Genomic DNA, 20,649 nt, shown 5'->3' on the forward strand with positions numbered 1-20,649 from the left:
ATACCAAACCCGCGCAGTTTGGTATCCAATATGCAGCGTAAGGACTTACGTGGCGAAAATGGAGAAAACTTACTCCATTTTCACCTCACCACAAAAAGCAGCCGTAAGAAGCCTTACGCTGACTATTGGAGCCCCGTAACTCCCTAAACTAACTAGAAAATAAACCTAACACCTAACGCATGCGCAATGTCTATCTCCCTGTCAACCGCGATCCCCCCCCCCCCCCGAAATCCCTAATAAAGTTATTACCCCCTAAACCGCCGCTCCCGGACCCCGCCGCCATCTACATAAACTAACCCCCTACTGTGAGCCTCTAAAACCGCCGCCATCTACCTTATCTATCCCCTAATCTGACCCCTTACACCGCCGCCACCTATATAAAAATGATTAACCCCTAATGTAAGCCCCTTACACCGCCGCCATCTCTATTAAAATGATTAACCCCTAATTTAATCTACCTACCCCGCCGCCAGCTATATTATCTATATTAACCCTAAGTATATTATAGTTAATATAGGTATTACATTATATATATTAACTATATTAACCCTAATTATATTAGGGTTAATATAGTTAATATAGTTACTATAGTATTTATATTAACTATATTAACTCTATCTAACCCTAACACCCCTAACTAAATTTATATTAAATTAATCTAATTCATTTATAAACTAAAATATTCCTATTTAAATCTAAATACTTACCTATAAAATAAACCCTAAGATAGCTACAATATAATTAATAATTACATTGTAGCTATGTTAGGGTTAATATTTATTTTACAGGTAAATTGTTAATTATTTTAACTAGGTATAATAGATATTAAATAGTTATTAACTATTTAATATCTACCTAGTTAAAATAATTACCCAATTACCTGTAAAATAAATCCTAACCTAAGTTACAAATACACCTACACTATCAATAAATTTAATAAACTACAAACATCTATCTAAAAATACAATTAAATTAACTAAACTAAATTACAAAAAAAAACAAACACTAAATTACAAAAAATAAAAAAAAGATTACAAGATATTTAAGCTAATTACACCTATTCTAAGCCCCCTAATAAAATAATAAACCCCCAAAATAAAAAAAATTCCCTGCCCTATTCTAAATTCAACAAATTTCAAAGCTCTTTACCTTACCAGCCCTTAAAAGGGCCTTTTGTGGGGCATGCCCCAAAGAATTCATCTCTTTTGCATACAACAAATACAATACCCCCCCCCCCCATTACAACCCACCACCCACATACCCCTATTCTAAACCCACCCAAACCCCCCTTAAAAAAGCCTAACACTACCCCCCTGAAGATCTCCCTACCTTGTCTTCACCACACCGGGCCGAACTCCTGATCCGATCCGGGCGATGTCTTCCTCCAAGCGGCAAAGAAGAATTCTTCCTCCGGCGATGTCATCCTCCAAGCGGCAAAGAAGAATTCTTCCTCCGGCGACGTCTTCCTCCAAGCGGCAGCAAAGTCTTCATTCTTCCGGCGGCATCTTCAATCTTCTTTCTTCGCTCCGCCGCCGCGGAGCATCCATCCCGGCCGACTGCTGAACTTGGAATGAGGTACCTTTAAATGACGTCATCCAAGATGGCGTCCGCCGAATTCCGATTGGCTGATAGGATTCTATCAGCCAATCGGAATTAAGTTAAAAAAATCTGATTGGCTGATTGAATCAGCCAATCAGATTGAGCTCAAATTCTATTGGCTGTTCCGATCAGCCAATAGAATGCGAGCTCAATCTGATTGGCTGATTGGATCAGCCAATCGGATTGAACTTGAATCTGATTGGCTGATTCAATCAGCCAATCAGATTTTTTTAACTTAATTCCGATTGGCTGATAGAATCCTATCAGCCAATCGGAATTCGGCGGACGCCATCTTGGATGACGTCATTTAAAGGTACCTCATTCCAAGTTCAGCAGTCGGCCGGGATGGATGCTCCGCGGCGGCGGAGCGAAGAAAGAAGATTGAAGATGCCGCCGGAAGAATGAAGACTTTGCTGCCGCTTGGAGGAAGACGTCGCCGGAGGAAGAATTCTTCTTTGCCGCTTGGAGGAAGACATCGCCCGGATCGGATCAGGAGTTCGGCCCGGTGTGGTGAAGACAAGGTAGGGAGATCTTCAGGGGGGTAGTGTTAGGCTTTTTTAAGGGGGGTTTGGGTGGGTTTAGAATAGGGGTATGTGGGTGGTGGGTTGTAATGGGGGGGGGGGTATTGTATTTGTTGTATGCAAAAGAGCTGAATTCTTTGGGGCATGCCCCACAAAAGGCCCTTTTAAGGGCTGGTAAGGTAAAGAGCTTTGAAATTTGTTGAATTTAGAATAGGGCAGGGAATTTTTTTTATTTTGGGGGTTTATTATTTTATTAGGGGGCTTAGAATAGGTGTAATTAGCTTAAATATCTTGTAATCTTTTTTTTATTTTTTGTAATTTAGTGTTTGTTTTTTTTTGTAATTTAGTTTAGTTAATTTAATTGTATTTTTAGATAGATGTTTGTAGTTTATTAAATTTATTGATAGTGTAGGTGTATTTGTAACTTAGGTTAGGATTTATTTTACAGGTAATTGGGTAATTATTTTAACTAGGTAGATATTAAATAGTTAATAACTATTTAATATCTATTATACCTAGTTAAAATAATTAACAATTTACCTGTAAAATAAATATTAACCCTAACATAGCTACAATGTAATTATTAATTATATTGTAGCTATCTTAGGGTTTATTTTATAGGTAAGTATTTAGATTTAAATAGGAATATTTTAGTTTATAAATGAATTAGATTAATTTAATATAAATTTAGTTAGGGTTAGATAGAGTTAATATAGTTAATATAAATACTATAGTAACTATAATAACTATATTAACCCTAATATAATTAGGGTTAATATAGTTAATATATATAATGTAATACCTATATTAACTATAATATACTTAGGGTTAATATAGATAATATAGCTGGCGGCGGGGTAGGTAGATTAAATTAGGGGTTAATCATTTTAATAGAGATGGCGGCGGTGTAAGGGGCTTACATTAGGGGTTAATCATTTTAATATAGATGGCGGCGGTGTTAGGGGCTCACTTTAGGGGGTTATAGATATAATATAGCTGGCGGCGGGGTACGGGAGCGGCGGTTTAGGGGTTAATAACTTTATTAGGTTGCGGCGGGGTAAAGGAGCGGCGGTTTAGGGGTTAATAGCTTTTTTATTGTTAGGCTAGTGAGGGGGGATAGCGGATAGAGGGTTAGACAGTGCGGGCTATGTTAGGGAGGCGTGTTAGACAGTGCGGGCTATGTTAGGAAGGCGTGTTAGACAGTGCGGGTGTTTTAAACTTTAGTCAGGTTTTATAGGCGCCGGCAGTTTCTAACGTGGCGCAAGTCACTGGCGACGCCAGAAATTTGTACTTACGCAGATTTCTGGACATCGCTGGTTTGTGAGACTTACGGGACGTTAGTATCTGACGGCGACCTATATGGGATGGCTCGAGTTGCGAGCTGAAACTGCGGGCGACGCCGGTTCCCTCGCTTGCGCCGCAAACTGCGATCGATATCGGATCGCGCCCTTAGTGTCTATAAAACAGTGGGCACTGCCTGCCATGTTGTAACTTAGGTTACCTTCTCTGTTGTGGCCGATTAGAGACAGTTATAAATAGGTCACTAGAGTGTGCAGCTAATGGCTGTGTAATAAAATTACAGGAAAAGGGGACAAAATAAATAATGAACATATATTGCAAAGTTTATATATGTATTGCTTCAGACCTGAGGAAGAGAGGAAAACTCTCGAAAGCTTGTCTTTTAAATATTATGTTAGTCTAATAAAAAAGGTATCACTGCATACTGCAATACTTTGTTTTTTGAGCATATATATATATATATATATAAATATATAATTTATCAATTTATATTACAATCTCAAAGTGTTTAAAGGCGCATAAACTGGTGATTTAAAACAGCTGTTGAAAGCTGTAACATTCATATACTGTACTTATTTCAGCATGCGTTATATATGTTATGATATAAAGATGAATGAATCATTCTTTACTTCTTGATGTTTCATCATTTTGAAAATAATGTAGAATAAAAGAGATGTCAGGCTGCAGAAGTGCTGCAAATTCATCATCGGTGCACATTTTCACACTACAATAACGTGTAACTTAAATGCTCCAGAGTTTACTTTTTGACACATAATTCTACTAATTATGTAAAATTTGTATTCTCAAAAATTCTACATGAGTTGTAGAGGTAAACTCACAGTAAATTATTATTAAATGCTTCTATCAGTGTCAATACTTTTTGTGAAAGGAACAAAACAGTTGTTGGATGTTCCAGCATGTAAGAGAAATGGAAAAATCATCACTTTCATTTATGATGTGATTTATGTGATTTATGATAGTGCAACTCTTTGCAGGGCATTCTGCACATTTGTCTCCAATAAATGCTACCTTTGAATATTATTCCTATTTATATAGCTCTGCAGAATCTGTTGGCGCTTTAAAAATAACTAATAATAATAATAATTATTATATTTTACTAAAAATATACATATATAAAGAAATATATATATATATGTTTAAATAAAAAGAATACTTTCTTATAAGTGATGAACATACAAATTTAAAGGGACAGTAAAGTGAAAATTAAACTTTCATGATTCAGATAGGACATGCAGTTTTAAACATCTTTCCAATTTACTCTTATCATTAAATTTGCTTTGCTCTCTTGGGGTCAATTTATTATTGGCCGAATTAGGCCAATTCACCCTGTTTCCACGCGAGCCTTTAGGCTTGCTGGAAACAGAAGTTAAAAAGCAGCTGTTCTTTAACTCATACACCTCTGAGGATGCATACAGCAATCCGCACAATCCTATACGATCGGGCTGATTGACACCCACTGCTAGCGGCTGATTGGCCGTGAATCTGCAGGGGCGGTTTTGCACAAGCAGTTCACTAGAACTGCTTGTGCAATGCTGAATATGAACAATGTATGCTGTCCTGCATTCAGCGATGTCCGCCAGACTTTAATAAATTGACCCCTTGGTATTCTTTGTTAGTTCATGTGTGCCATATAGATAACATTGTGCTCACTCGCGTGGAATTATTTTTAAGTCAGCACTGGTTGGCTAAAATGCAAGTTTGTAATAAGCACTGAGATAAGGGGCAGTCTGCAGAGGCTTAAAAACAAGGTAATCACAAAGGTAAAAAGGTGTTGATTATGCAAAACTGGGGAATGAGTAATAAGGGGGTTATCTATCTTTTTAAACAATAAACATTTTCAAGTAGACTGTACCTTTGAAGTATTCCTAATGCACTTTTCGCTTTAGCACAGTTGATCTACCACAGTGTCGGGTTAGCACATGAGCGATAAATGAGAAAGACTTTCTTTAGCATGCCCCATGGAAGTCTATGTGTAGAGGAAATTAGCATGGTCGCGATATCCGAAGTCCTGAAGTTAGGAAGCCTGAGTCTTTTGCTAACTTTTTTACTTTAAACATGGAATACCAGAGCTAATCTGACTACATACATTTTTGACCTTGAGTGCAGTGCAGTTAGGGCTGAAGAGCGATAAAAAATTGGTGCGTCTATTGTAATCTGGGGCATATTTTTTACATTTAATGTTTTGACCACCTGAATCAATTTGGCCTATTTTAGATATAGGGGGATATTTATCAAAGCCTCAACTATGCTGCATTCACCGGTGCCAATATGCTCGCCTAACATTGCGGCTGCGCACCAAGTACACGGCGATGAGCATCGGACTGTTGTTAACTAGCAGTCATCGATCTCGCTGCTATTCGGCTTTTTACCAACTTTATTTATACCCTGTCACTAAACGCCACCACTATACTAAAATGTTTAACAACCTAAATAAAGTTATTAACCCGCCGCTCCCGGACCCCGCCGCCACTAAATAAAGTTATTAACCCCTGTCCCAGCACTCCCAGTCCCCGCCGCCACAAAATAAAGTTAATAAACCCTATCCCGCCGCTCCCGGACCCCGCTGCAACTAAATAAAGTTATTAACCCCTAAAACTCTGGCCTCCCACATCACTACCATTAAATAAACCTATTAACCCCTAAGCCGCCAGCCCTCCACATCACCATAAACTAAATTAAGCTATTAAACCCTAAACCAAACAACCCACTAACTTTACATTACAATTACAACATCCCTATCTTATAATAAATTAAAACTTACCTTTAGAATTAAAATAAACTATATTAAACTATTAATTAACCTACCCTAACTATTATACTAAAATTACATTAAACTAGCAATTAAATTAACTATATTACATATTAAAAAAAAAACCTAACCCTACTCAAATTATTTAAATCTACTATTTAATTACACCTAATCTAATAGCCCTATCAAAATAAAAAGCCCCCCCCATAAAAAAAACAGCCTAGCCTACAATAAACTACCAATGGCCCTTAAAAGAGCCTTTTGCGGGGCATTGCCCCAAAGAAATCAGCTCTTTTACCTGTAAAAAAAAAATACAAATTCCCCCCAACAGTAAAACCCACCACCCACCCAACCAACCCCCCCAAATAAAAAGCCTATCTAAAAAAACTAAGCTCCCCATTGCCCTGAAAAGGGAATTTGTATGGGCATTGCCCTTAAAAGGGCATTTAGCTTTTTTACCTGCCCAGATCCTACTCTAAAAATAAAACCCACCCAAAAAAACTTAAATAAACCTAACACTAACCCCCGACGACCTCTCATCCTATTGGCTGATTGGAACAGCCAATAGGATGAGAGCTGCTCATATCCTATTGGCTGATTGGAACAGTCAAGAGGATTTTAGCAGCTCTAATCCTATTGGCTGATTGGAACCTTTCAGCCAATAGGAATGCAAGGGATGCCATCTTGAATGGCGTCACTTGCATTCACGTTCCAGTTTACGGCGGCGACCATAATGAAGAGGAGCTCTGCACCGGATGTCTTCAGGATGGACCCGCTCCGCGCCAGATGGATGAAGATAGAAGAGGCTGCATGGATGAAGACTTCACCGAATGGATGAAGTTGGAAGAGGCCGCCCAGATGAAGACTTCTTGCCGCACGGATGAAGACTTCTTTCTGGCTGGATGGATCCTTCAAGCGGAACTTCAAAAACTGTAAGTGGATCGTCGGGGTTAGTGTTAGGTTTATTTAAGTTTTTTTGGGGGGGTTATTTTTAGAGTAGGGTCTGGGCAGGTAAAAGTGCTAAATGCCCTTTTAAGGGCAATGCCCATACAAATGCCCTTTTCAGGGCAATGGGGAGCTTAGGTTTTTTAGATAGGCTTTTTATTTGAGGGGGTTGGGTGTGTGGTGGGTTTTACTGTTGGGGGGTGTTTGTATTTTTTTTTACAGGTAAAAGAGCTGATTTCTTTTTTATTCTGATAGGGCTATTAGATTAGGTGTAATTCGTTTTTATTTTTGATACTGTGGTTTGTTTTTTTCATAATTTAGTGTTTTTTATTTTTTGTAACTTAGCTTTTTTTTGTAATTTAGTAATTTTTAATAGTAGATTTAAATAATTTGAGTAGGGTTAGGGTTTTTTAATATGTAATATACTTAATTTAATTGCTAGTGTAATGTAATTTTAGTATAATAGTTAGGGTAGGTTAATTAATAGTTTAATATAGTTTATTTTATTTCTACAGGTAAGTTTTAATTTGTTATAAGATAGGGATGTTGTCATTTTAATGTAAAGTTAGCGGGATGTTAGGTTTAGGGGTTAATAGCTTAATTTAGTTTATGGCGATGTGGGGGGATTGAGGTTTAGGGGTTAATATGTTTAGTTAATAGTAGTGATGTGGGAGGCCAGAGATTTAGGGGTTAATAACTTTAATTAGGTTGCGGCGGGGTCCGGGAGTGGCGGGATAGGGGTTAATAACTTTATTTAGTTGCGGCAGTGTTGGGGAGCGGCGGCATAGGGGTTAAAAACATTATGTAGGTGGCGGCGATGTCGGGGTGGCAGATTAGGGGTGTTTAGACTCAGGGCTTATGTTAGGGTGTTAGGTGTAAACGTTACTGGTTTTCTACCATAGAAATCAATGGGATATCTGGCAGCATCGAACATGAGCTTTCAGACTCCCATTGATTCCTATCGCCTCCAGGGTGGTGGATTGAAAACCAGGTACGCTGGGCCGGAATAGCTGCAAGCGTACCGGTTAACTATTTGATAACTTTGAAAAAGTGTCAAATAGTGCAGAATGTGTATTCGGAACATCTATAATGACGTAAGCATCGATCTGTGCCGGATTGAGACCGGCGGATCGTATGTTACGTCACAGATTTCAACTTTTGCCGGTCTGTAGGTTTCCATAACTAGGTTGAATCAAGCTCGCCACAATTACGCTGCGGAATTCCAGCATATTTGCGTTTGACGGCTTGATAAATATCCCCCATAGAGATGTCATTGGAGCCCTTTGCAGTCAAGGAGCTGAAAAAATGAAAAATCATATTTATGCAATATTCATATTTAATAAAGTGTTTAACTGTGTATGTACTGTAAATATTTCACATTCCATAGGTATAGATATATATTTTACCAAAAAATCATCAGATATATATATAGAAATATTTATTTAAGAATAAATAAAACATATTCTTCTATGTGAAAACATTGGTTTAGCACACTTGAATAAACGTGTTTGGGTAAGTGTGTAAGCATGGGTCTAATAGAATTTGCCGATATTCAAAGTTCAACTTTTTGCGCTCATCTGGTTTTGGCTTTCTTACTAACTTTTCACTTAACACAAGCGCAACCCAACACGTGCAGAAAGCCTCCGTCTATCGAAGTTAATGCACAAGCTGGAGCATTAATAGCGCTTCACTCATAATCTAGCCCTATAATGGCTTCCGTTCTCAAAGGTATTCTGCTGATAAAAGGCTTCAAGAAAGAGTTTTCTATCAAATACCTCTTGCCATTAAGTTGTTACCAGGATTGCAACTGACATATACAGTGGCCACCCACCTGACACCTCTAAAGATTTAATTATATAACTGTAAATTAATCTATTTGTATAATTTGTAAGGAAAATAATAATGTACATGTGTTAAATTAACCTTTCATATTCTGAAACCATTTTGATAAGTTTTAAACTGTTAAAGGGACATGAGACCCACATTTTTTCTTTCATGATTTAGAAAGAGAATGCAATTTTAAACATCTTTCTAATTTACTTCTATTATCTAATTTGTTTTATTCTCTTGATATTCTTTGCTGAAAAGCATATCTAGATATGCTCAGTAGCTGCTGATTGGTTGCTGCACATAGAAGCCTTGTGTGATTGGCTCACCATGTGCATTGCTTTTTCTTTAACTAAGGATATCTGAAAAATGTTGCAAAATAAATAATAGAAGTAAATTGTAATGTTGTTTAAATTTCTATTCTCTATCTGAATCATGAAAGAAAGATTTTGGGTTTAGTGGCCCTTTAATATTAAAAAAAAAAAAAAAAGTCCATGCAGGCAGCACAGCTAAAATCCAAAGCCTTCTTTATTGGGGAAAATTGAACTTATAGATCTAAAATTTCTCACGCTTCTTTAATAACAATTCCCTATTCCCTCCTTGCCTTGGGGGTGAGATATGATCTATAATTTGGAATCTCAACTAGGAAATAAAGAGACCTACAGAGAGGAAGTGGTTTGTCACAGGAGCTCCCATATCTCTTTGTCTTATACTTGACTTATGCTGTACAATCCTATCTCTTACCCTTTGGGTGGTCTCTTCTACAAAAACAATCACACAAGGACACTTAAAGGGGCAGTAAACCTACAAAATAATTTCACATAGTGCAGAATTATATAACATTAGCTAAGCGCCAACTTTATACTTTATTACAGTGCTATTTTACTACGAAGTTCAGTTTTGCAGCACGCTGCTCCTGGATATACTGAGCGGGTCTGTTTTTTCCTAAGCACATCGCAGGCACGCTGTCTGGTCACAGTGCGCCCGATCGCGCCATTAAACTGAATGTAGCTTGCTCCAGCTACCAGACCAGAGTGAGAGTGAGCCACATTTAGTTTAATGGCGAGATTGGGTGCGCTGTGACCAGACAGCGTACCCGCGATGTGCTTAGAAAAAACAGACTTGCTCAGTAGAGCAAGGAGCTGCGTTCTGCAAAACTGAACTTCGTAGTAAAATAGCACTGTAATACTTTGTTGTATAAAGTTGGTGCTCAGCTAATGTTATATAATTCTGCACTATGTGCAGAATTATATAACATTATTTTGTAGGTTTACTGCCCCTTTAATTAAATAAATCACAAAGGTCATATTACACATAAAATATCCTTTTATCAAAAATGTCTTGCCCGTCTGAGGATGACAAAAAAAATCCCCTTTAATAAGGCCATTACAGCTCGAGCAGCCCAAACAAGGGTAACAACCTTTACTCTTAGAAGTCAAATAACCTACTTTAGTGGTAGATGTACCACCCAAATCAGCTCTCACTAGTTTGTCTTTTAGATTATTAGATCTCCTATATGCGGACATTGGAGGGTCCTGAAATATTGCAACATCAGGATGACATTTTTTTTACAATATAGGCCAATACCTTCAAGTGATGGTTGCTTTCTTTGCAGTTAATATTCTGAAAGTAGTTTTTAAACTTTTTTTTCAATCATTGATTGAGAAAGCACTGTTTTCCACTTGAGATTTTCATATGAAAAGAACAGTGTGGGAAATGATTTTCCATAAAAAGAAAGTGGATGCAACTTATTATCTATAACAGAATTTAAAATCATCTAATGTGACAGGTTTTATATGTTATTTATATAAAAAAAAAGAATTTAAAAAACTTATTTTAAGAACCTTGTAATATTTCTGTTATTGTAAGAAGATGTTTTAGATCTTGTGTATTAAATACTATGGCCTCGCTTCCATTGAGTCGTAATTCAGTTTGCGTGCACTCGCAAACCGATAAATATGCTGTCGGAAGCAATATCGTTTATCGACTGTTTCCAATGGCGCGTTATACCTCGATATCGGCAGCCGGACTTCGGCTGCCGAAAAGATCTTCGCGTCCCATAGAAAGTAATAGAAGCCGTTAATCGATAAATTATACCAGGTTTCCAATGAAAGCGCTAACCGTTAATACATTGTCGGAGGCTGTCGATACATTGAGATATATTACCCCCAGCTCAACTAGGTGTAAAAGAGGAAAATTGTGCTTTTTGAGACCTATTTTCTATTGAAATCATAAAACTTGCAAATAATGCAAGTGTTTTAATGTAGAAATAAATTGTTATAAGTAATATTTATTGTTGTCTCATGTATAGAAATAGTTGAACTTATATTCTAATAGAAATATCAGTATATATTTAAATATAATAATATATGCAAGAACATATCTACAGAATGCAAACTAGACCTATGCCTAGGGCAGCAAGAAATATTACTTATATTTATGAAGTGTTGAATATAATTATATTAGAAAATAGTATTTGATTATTAAAAATATGGATAAGTGTTTTTTTATTTTTCTTGAGAGGCGATCACAGGTAAGAAGCACGGACGTTAAACGTAAATTCTATAGCGTAAGGTCGGGTTACCTTAGCAACTAATTGATTTTCAAGAAATCCGACGTCAGATGGAAGCGTTAACACAACGTTAACTTACAGCTACACGAAAAGAGCGACTGCGCGCAACACGCTAATCTTTTCAATGGAAACCTGGTACTAAAATGCAGCCGTAAATTACTTTTAGCTGTCGGCCGCTTCGGTAGCTTACGGCTCCATTTTTAACGACTCAATGGAAGCGAGGCCTATGTTGGGGAACATTTACTAAATGCCATTTCTAGATTTTGCCAGTGGGATTTCTGTTTTCTCACATATATCTGCAAATGTCTTTTGCATTACCAGATATCACACATATGTATATTAAATATAAACTCATAAGTCATTTTTTATGAACTACTATAGAATACTAATGGATACATGGTTAATTCATCTAGATCATATTTGCATATTTATGTCTAAAAATGCAGCTAGGGCCATTTCAGAGTGTATTACACGTGCAACAAAATAGTATCATTTCAAATAGCATTGGAATACACACAAATATGTCCAATAGGACAGTTTTTTACTTTATCAACTACCTTCAAGTGTCAAATTTAAATGATGCCAAACCCTTTCTAAAAGTTTCCAGACATTAGATTGTAATCACTTGGAACAAGACTGTTCCATATTAAATATAGGGCGTTTATTGGAAAGCTGATAGCACATTTTTGGATATGAGAAACAATTGAATTTTTTTTTTTTTTTTTTTTGCAGTCATATTTTATTTTATTGAGGTTCAATGCAGGTATACAATTTGCATACGTCAGAAAACATACAAAATACATTTGTCTATAATCAGGGTAGAGGAACAAAACAAATAAGAGGAACATTACATAATCATATGCTAAATATCAATATTATTACAATATATAGCTCCTACTGTCAAAACTTTATACCCTCCAAATATCTTCTGAGGTCCCTCTTGGACCTCCTAACACTATTAGTAAATGTATGTAATGGGAGGTAGTTATGTACCGTAGGAGACCACTTATGGGACTCAATTAGGGAACCTCAGTGTATTTTTCTTGTGCATAACTCTATGTCCCAGAGACTGGAAGCTCTAGAAAATGTAGCTATGATATAAGAACATATAGGGTGGGAGGGGAATATTGTTAATATGTAGGTCTACTCTTGAAACAGATATATATATGAACTCAATATAGGCTAGGTTAATACTAAACCAGCACCATCAGGAGTAATAAAATGGTTATATACTTTGATTGAACAGCTGCAAATAGCAGAGAGCATAGAACATTGTAACTACCCAGTAGAGGGGAATTGTGTCTTAAATCCTAGAATATTATTTTAGAGTCTGACCATCTGTGTAGATTCTATTACAGGTTTACATTTTGAGTTTTCCATACCGCAGTAATTATTCAATGTTATAAGACTCATGTACGACAATAGAACCTATAAAGCAAAATGAACATTTGATGTTCCTAAAAATAGATTGAGCTAGAGTCCATAAACTTATACTGAGGGGTTAGGGTAACCCATGTAAAATAATCCAAGATGTAAAACGTTTAAAACTGTAAGCACTAACAAGTAGAGTACATAACTAACAGCTAGACAAGGGTGGTCCCCAAGAAACATTTTCAAAGTAAGACAGGAACAGTTCTAGTGAGATCTGAAACTTTGGGCGATCATGTTATTAATCAGGGACACAGTATATGAAGTCCTTCAGAACAAATTTACATGATCTCCAAACATCAGGCTCGATAATCTCGGTAAGGGACCATATACTGAAGGATAGTAGGGAACAGATACACATATAACAAAACAGATCACTGTCAACTTAACGCTAACTGAACATTTCCAGAGCTGGAAACAGGCAATCCCCCTCCAATCTGTCTCCTCCATTAAGCAGATCAGCCGATTCCGACTTTGAAAGCTCTTAGGCATGCTGCGATAGGGAAAAGGCCACTCCGTACATCCAGAGCAAGCAATATGTCACTACATTGAGACCCGGTGCAGCTTAAAGACTGAATACATGGTCCCACTACTTGTCGGCCATTCTGTGGCCGTAGCATGACAGGCCGCAAATTCTGGGTTATGTCTGTTTCCTCCCGGCTTATTACAAAGCCAGCCATCTTACCCAGCAAGTTAAAGCGCAGTCTGTGGAGCCTGTCACCATTCTTCAGCGGAACTTTAGTATCAGGTCGGTCATCCTCGGTCACGAACTGCGTATCGCCTCTTGCATCGGTCTCACATACTATGTATCCAGTTAGATCTGTGGACACTTCATGGCGCCTCTGCGTCAATGATGTGGTAAGTTGGGGAGCCTGGGATAACTCTAGCTCGGTACTCCCGGTCAAGATGTCATCTAGTTTTGCTGATCCCCCCCTGCTATGTCCACAGAACATGTCACCAAAATTCAACGGATCTCCAGGACTGGCACTGCTACCTTCCGTCACTGACTGTAAATCACCTCTCACATCTGCTTTATGTGCTAAGCGTAGCCTGTCACTCTGGGTGTCAGAATGCTGTGTAGGAGACATTTCTTGACATGTTGCGATCAGTCATTGTTCCAGTCTAAGGAACTGTGCTTCTAAAAGTTTGATGATTACCTTTTCACTTAGGGGTAACGCAATCTTAATCCTGTGGGTAGAGAACTTTATTTTCAAAAGTGAAATGCAATTGTATGTTATACAGTTGAGTTGTACAACCGATGGTGCTAGATATCGCAATAAGGGAGTTCATGGGTCAGCACATTTGGCTGATTAAACTGACTAGTCAGAAAATTGGGGGGGTAGAGAGAGGCACAGGCCGCTACTAGGCCTCTGCTGCGCACTTTCTCTGTTCCGGTCTGCTTATGTCTATTAATGTGTGAAAGTCACACGAATCTGTTCCGTAGGGAATGCTAGTCACAGTTCTTCTGAAGAGAACAGGATACGGAAGGTATGGGAGAGATAATCAGCAGAATATTCAGCTCCTATAATCAGACATATCTTAAACAGCAGCCATCTTGGTCGGTGGTTAGACACACCCCCCACAATTGAAAAATTTTGATTTGTTTTAACCCCTTAACGACTGAGGACGTGCAGGGTACGTCCTCAGAAAAAAGGCAGTTAACGCCTGAGAACGTACCCTGCACGTCCTCAGTGTGGAAAGCAGCTGGAAGCGATCCTGATCACTTCCAGCTGTTTTCCGGTTATTGCAGGATGCCTCAATATTGAGGCATCCTGCAATAACATTTTTTACCCCTCCGGTGCAGAGAGAGCCACTCTGTGGCCCTCTCTGCACCGGACATCGATGGCCGCATTCGTTGGTGGGTGGGAGCTGGGTGGGCGGCCATCGATGGCTTCTTGGTCAGAGAGGGGGGCGGTATCGTCGGGGGCGCGTGCACGGGGGGTGGTGGGCGGGCGCGTGCACGGGGAGGGAGCGGGTGGGAACCACTTACACTACAGAAACGGTTTTTTTTATTATGGGGAGAAAGGAGGGATAAAATCCCTGATTAAAGTCATCTAAGGGATCTGGGAGGGGGTGGGGGATTAGTCTTGGGGGGGGAAGCTACACTGCAGAAAAACCAAAAATAAAAAAAAATAAAAACATTTTTACATGCAAACTGGGTACTGGCAGACAGCTGCCAGTACCCAAGATGGCCCCCAATAAGGCAGAGGGGGAGGGTTAGAGAGCTGTTTTGGGGGGGATCAGGGAGGTTGGGGGCTAAGGGGGGGAATCTTACACAACAGCATATGTAAATATGCTATATATAAAAAAAGGATACCTTTTATTTTAGTACTGGCAGACTTTCTGCCAGTACTTAAGATGGTGGGGACAATTTTTGGGGTGGGGGAGGAAAGAGAGCTCTTTGGGAGGGATCAGGGGGTCTGATGTGTCAGGTGGGAAGCTGATCTCTACACTAAAGCTAAAATTAACCCTGCAAACTCCATACAAGCTACCTAATTAACCCCTTCATTGCTGGGCATAATTCACGTGTTGTGCGCAGTGGCATTTAGCGGCCTTCTAATTACCAAAAAGCAACACCAAATCCATATATGTCTGCTATTTTTGAACAAAGGAGACCCCAGAGAAGCATTTACAACCATTTGTGCCATAATTGCACAAAATGTTTGTAAATGATTTCAGTGAGAAATCTAAAATTTTGAAAAATTTAACGTTTTTCTTTATTTGATCGCATTTGGCGGTGAAATGGTGGCATGAAATATACCAAAATGGGCGTAGATCAATACTTTGGGTTGTCTACTACACTACACTAAAGCTAAAATTACCCCAAAAAGCTCCCTACATGCTCCCTTATTAACCCCTTCCCTGCTGTGCATAATACACGCATGGTGCGCAGTGGCATTTAGCGGCCTTCTAATTACCAAAAAGCAACGTCAAAGCCATATATGTCTGCTATTTCTGAACAAAGGGGATTCCAGAGAAAAATTTACAACCATTTATGCCATAATTGCACAAGCTGTTTGTAAATAATTTCAGTGAGAATCCTAAAGTTTGTGAAAAAATTTGTGAAAAAGTGAACAATTTTTTTTTGATCGCATTTGGTGGTGAAATGGTGGCATGAAATATACCAAAATGGGCCTAGATCAATACTTTGGGATGTCTTCTAAAAAAAAATATATACATGTCAATGGATATTCAGGTATTCCTGACAGATATCAGGGTTCCAATGTAACTAGCGCTCATTTTGAAAAAAAGTGGTTTGGAAATAGCAAAGTGCTACTTATATTTATTGCCCTATAACTTGCAAAAAAAAGCAAAGAACGTGTAAACATTGGGTATTTCTAAACTCAGGACAAAATTTAGAAATTATTTAGCATGGGTGTTTTTTGGTGGTTGTAGATGTGTAACAGATTTTGGGGGACAAAGTTAGAAAAAGTGTGTTTTTTTTCCATTTTTTCCTCATATTTTATATTTTTTTTATAGTAAATGATAAGATATGATGAAAATAATGGTATCTTTAGAAAGTCCATTTAATGGCGAGAAAAACGGTATATAATATGTGTGGGTACAGTAAAAGAGTAAGAGGAAAATTACAGCTAAACACAAACACTGCAAAAATGTAAAAATAGCCTTGGTCCCAAATGGACAGAAAATGGAAAAGTGCTGTGGTCATTAAGGGGTTAAATTATTATTATTATATTATATTTATAAAGTACCAACATATTCTGCAGCACTATTCATGGGTACAATTCATTATGGTAAAACAATGATACAATACTTGTAAGAGACACAATTTGACAAACAAATACATGAGAAATGTACTACTCTATTCCTGTGGGAATTTACAATCTAGACGGTAGGAGGATGTGAAACAGAAGGTGAGGATTACAAGGGTGAAAATTAACTGAACAAAAATGTCTTTAGGGACTGTTTAAAAGAAGGCAGATTAGGCAAAAGTCTGACATTGCAAGGAAATCCGTTCCAGTGGGTTGGTGCCGCACAAGAGAAGTCCTGCAGTCTAGCATTGGAAGAGGTGATGATAGAAGATGCAAGGAGCAGGTCATTATTGGATCTTATTGGGTGGGCTGGAGTATATTTGTTAATTAGTGAGAGAGGTGGTGGGGAGCAGCATTGGTAAGGGCTTTGTAGGTCAGGTTGATCATTTTGAATTTAATTCTGCTATGAATGGGGAGTAGTGAAGGGATTTACAGAGAGGTGCAGCAGATACAGGGTGGTGGGACAGGTGGATTAGCTTGGCAGAAGCATTTGCAATGGATTGAAGGGGGGGGGGCAGGAGAAAGAAAGGCCAGTTAGTTGGTTATTGCAGAAGTCAATATATATATATATATATATATATATATATATATATATATATATGTAGATATACATACATGCACATATTTATACATGTAAAGTTCACAAGAGTACAGCATACAGGATTGAAAAAAGTTTGAAAAATCAGGAAAATAGGAAAATGTAGTTAATACGTCCGATTTATTGGATACACATTTAAAAGCTTGCAAGGGCACAGCAACACAGACTTTACCACAGCTGTACCCTTGCAAGCTTTTAAATGTGTATCCAATAAATCGGACGTTTTAACTACATTTTCCTATTTTCCTGATTTTTATAACTTTTTTTTCAATGCTGTATGCTGTACTCTTGTGAACTTTGTAAATAACGCCTCTCACAGAGGGGTGTGTGGGAGAGCCCTTCACAGCGTCGGATTTTAAAGCCGGATACCGTCTGGACATAGACAGCGTCTTAAGTAATATATGTTGTAATATATGAGCACAAAGATTTTAATTCCTCTTCCCCACCATTAACCTGGGGTCACGGACCTGGCAACTGGCACATTGCCGAGGATAAGTGCTGGCTGGATGTTCCGATTTAAAGACATCGGGGCCTATCTATCAAGCTCCGTATGAAGCTTGAGGGCCCGTGTTTCTGGTGAGCCTTCAGACTCGCCAGAAACACAATTTATGGAGCAGCGGTCTAAAGACATTGCAGCAATTCAACCCGATCGAATATGATCGGGTTGATTGACACCCCCCTGCTAGTGGCCGCGAATCTGCAGGGGGCGGCGTTGCACCAGCTGTTCACAAGAGCTGCTGGTGCAATGCTGAATGCGGAGAGCGTATTGCTCTCTGCATTCAGCGAGGTCTGTCGGACATGATCTGCACTGTCGGATCAGGTCCGACAGACCTTTCATAAATAGGCCCCATTAGCTGAACCATGGTATGTGATATGCATTACACTTAAGGGGTCTAGGACTTACTTGGAGTGTGCTGAATGTTTAACACTTACATATACCTATTCTACAGGATAAAGTAAAACACACAAGCTTGTTTTGTACATGTGCAGTATTGTGCTATAAGAATACTGAGTAACTTCATTCACAACAAGCTGTTTGGCTGGCAGTAAGAGTCTGTTCATTTGGCTGTATTATATCTAGACATGTATATGTAGGTATATGTAGGTATATATCCATAGCACTTTACTTTCAAATAGCTTGTCATATACTATATAGCTTTTTAATATATATATGAATAATTTTTATTAGAGCATATAGGAGTGTTGTACTTTATTTTAATGTATTTATGTTGTGTTTGTTGCAAATTTGTATTTAGCCCTAACCCTTTACATGAGGACTTCAGTCACGGTAAACCGACAAGCACAAATTTAGTTAATACCCGTGCAAATTAATGCGGGCGCAATATTTCAATATCGCGCAACTTGTAATCTAGCCATAAATGTTTTGTCTGTTCTTAGCAGAGATTGCACATTTGATGAATGTGTCATCAAAACACCAAAGCATCATGATCTTTTAACATTTGTAATAAAAAAAAATAAGTTTTAACCCAGTGATTACCCTTCCCTTTGCTCTTGGTGAAATGTATGCATAAGTGTATGTATGTATGTATATATATATATATATATATATATATATATATATATATATATATATATATATATATATATATATATATATATATATATATATATATATATATATATATATATATGTAGTTTTGTATAAATATATATATATTTTTATATCTATATATATATAAAATTATTATTATTGTTTATTTGTATAATGCTGCAAAATTCTGTATAAATTCCCTGAATGTATAACCAAACAGAATGCATGACAGCATACATAAATAAACTGATTTATCAGCATAAAGTATTTGGTTGCTTGTTAATATAACTTGATATGCGATATCTTTGAAAAGGTTATCAGTTGCATTATCATCTGTATGGCATTCTGTATCTTATCACCTGACATATTAACGGTTAAATAATTGTTACAATACTTTTGAAATTACATTAGTCTTAATGTATTCCATTATTTAAATAGGAACATAAATTATACAATAAAGAAGTCTAAATGCTTAAGATAAGCAAATAAAAAGCCACTTTGTCAGGATTACATGTAGGGCCAGGTTACGAGTGGAGTAGAAAATAACGCTTTTGCAAGCGGGATATATGTGCTCTATTCGTAATACCAGCGCACGCAATTGTGGGCTGGTATTTGAAGTGACCCACAATACGAATGCAACCTCGTGTTCGCATTTCATGGAAGATTTGCGCTCACAAGAGTGTTCTTCCATAGGCTCCAATGGGAGCCTCGTTCTCATACCAGGAGACAAGGCATGAGAATTAAGCGCAGCGAAGGGGGTAAGTCGCGCAGCGATGGGTAGCAAATTTAAATATATATGTATATGAATATATGCATATCTATTTATATGTTTATATGTGTTATCTGATCTCTGGTTAATTTTCGGAGCACTTGTAATGACTGGTTATTTATTGCATGCCCGTAAATGGGCGAATTTGTCCATTTATGGGCAAGCGATAAATTAGTGCTCCACTTGTATTCTAGCACATAGTGTCTTAATATGTCACTCAAGACTAAAACAATGATTATTGAATTAAACAGTTTAAGATCACAAATAATTTTTGTTATATTCAATTTATATACCACTTATTATTTGATGATTCAGTTTTAAATTTGTGCATGACTTATGTGGTTAAGTATGTATTGAGTCAACCTCAGATGAACTTGTACTTTCACAAATGTAAATAACTGAAATTATGGCAACCTAAATAGGGAATTTTAATATACAACATTCAAAAAAAATTTAATGTCACTTACAAATTTAAATTCTTGTTTATGTCCTTGGATACATCTGTGAATCAGTCGCCTACTGAAATCATGCTTAGTAAGTCATCAGTGTAATGCCCAGGTAAACTGTACGCATGGTGTAGGCTGCCATCTACTGGAAGATTTCTATCATGCATGCAATCTTAAAATATTTAGTGATACAAAATATATCATTGTATAGCACATTTTCACACCGAAACAAATTAGTTGACTTTTTTCATAAAAAAACAAAACTCATCTAACAGGGTTTCCTTCAGACCAGGGAATTATGAGTAAGGGTATGTAAATTAGTTTTACAAAGTCTCACCTTTTTGCTCACCTCATGCAAGTGCAGGGGGCAAAAAAGTGAAAAGAGAAATCATATGTGATTTCCACAGACATGCGTGCTAACCCGTCATTGCGTTAGACCTAAAGCGTGAAACCCAAAGCGCATTATGCCTAGTTTACATTCCAATGTCCTTCCCATAGAAAATTTTGTTTTTTTATTTTTAAATATATATTTATTTATATTTAGATATAT

General features: G+C 37.5%; 1 protein-coding gene across 2 annotated transcripts in view; it reads left to right on the plus strand.

Annotated features, from left to right (window-relative positions):
* DLGAP1 (DLG associated protein 1) overlaps positions 1-20,649 on the plus strand; it is a 710,871-nt gene that overhangs the window by 415,408 nt on the left and 274,814 nt on the right. The window lies entirely within an intron of this gene.

Source organism: Bombina bombina, chromosome 5 (genome assembly GCF_027579735.1).
Source record: "Bombina bombina isolate aBomBom1 chromosome 5, aBomBom1.pri, whole genome shotgun sequence".
In the NCBI taxonomy this organism is placed as follows: domain Eukaryota; kingdom Metazoa; phylum Chordata; class Amphibia; order Anura; family Bombinatoridae; genus Bombina; species Bombina bombina.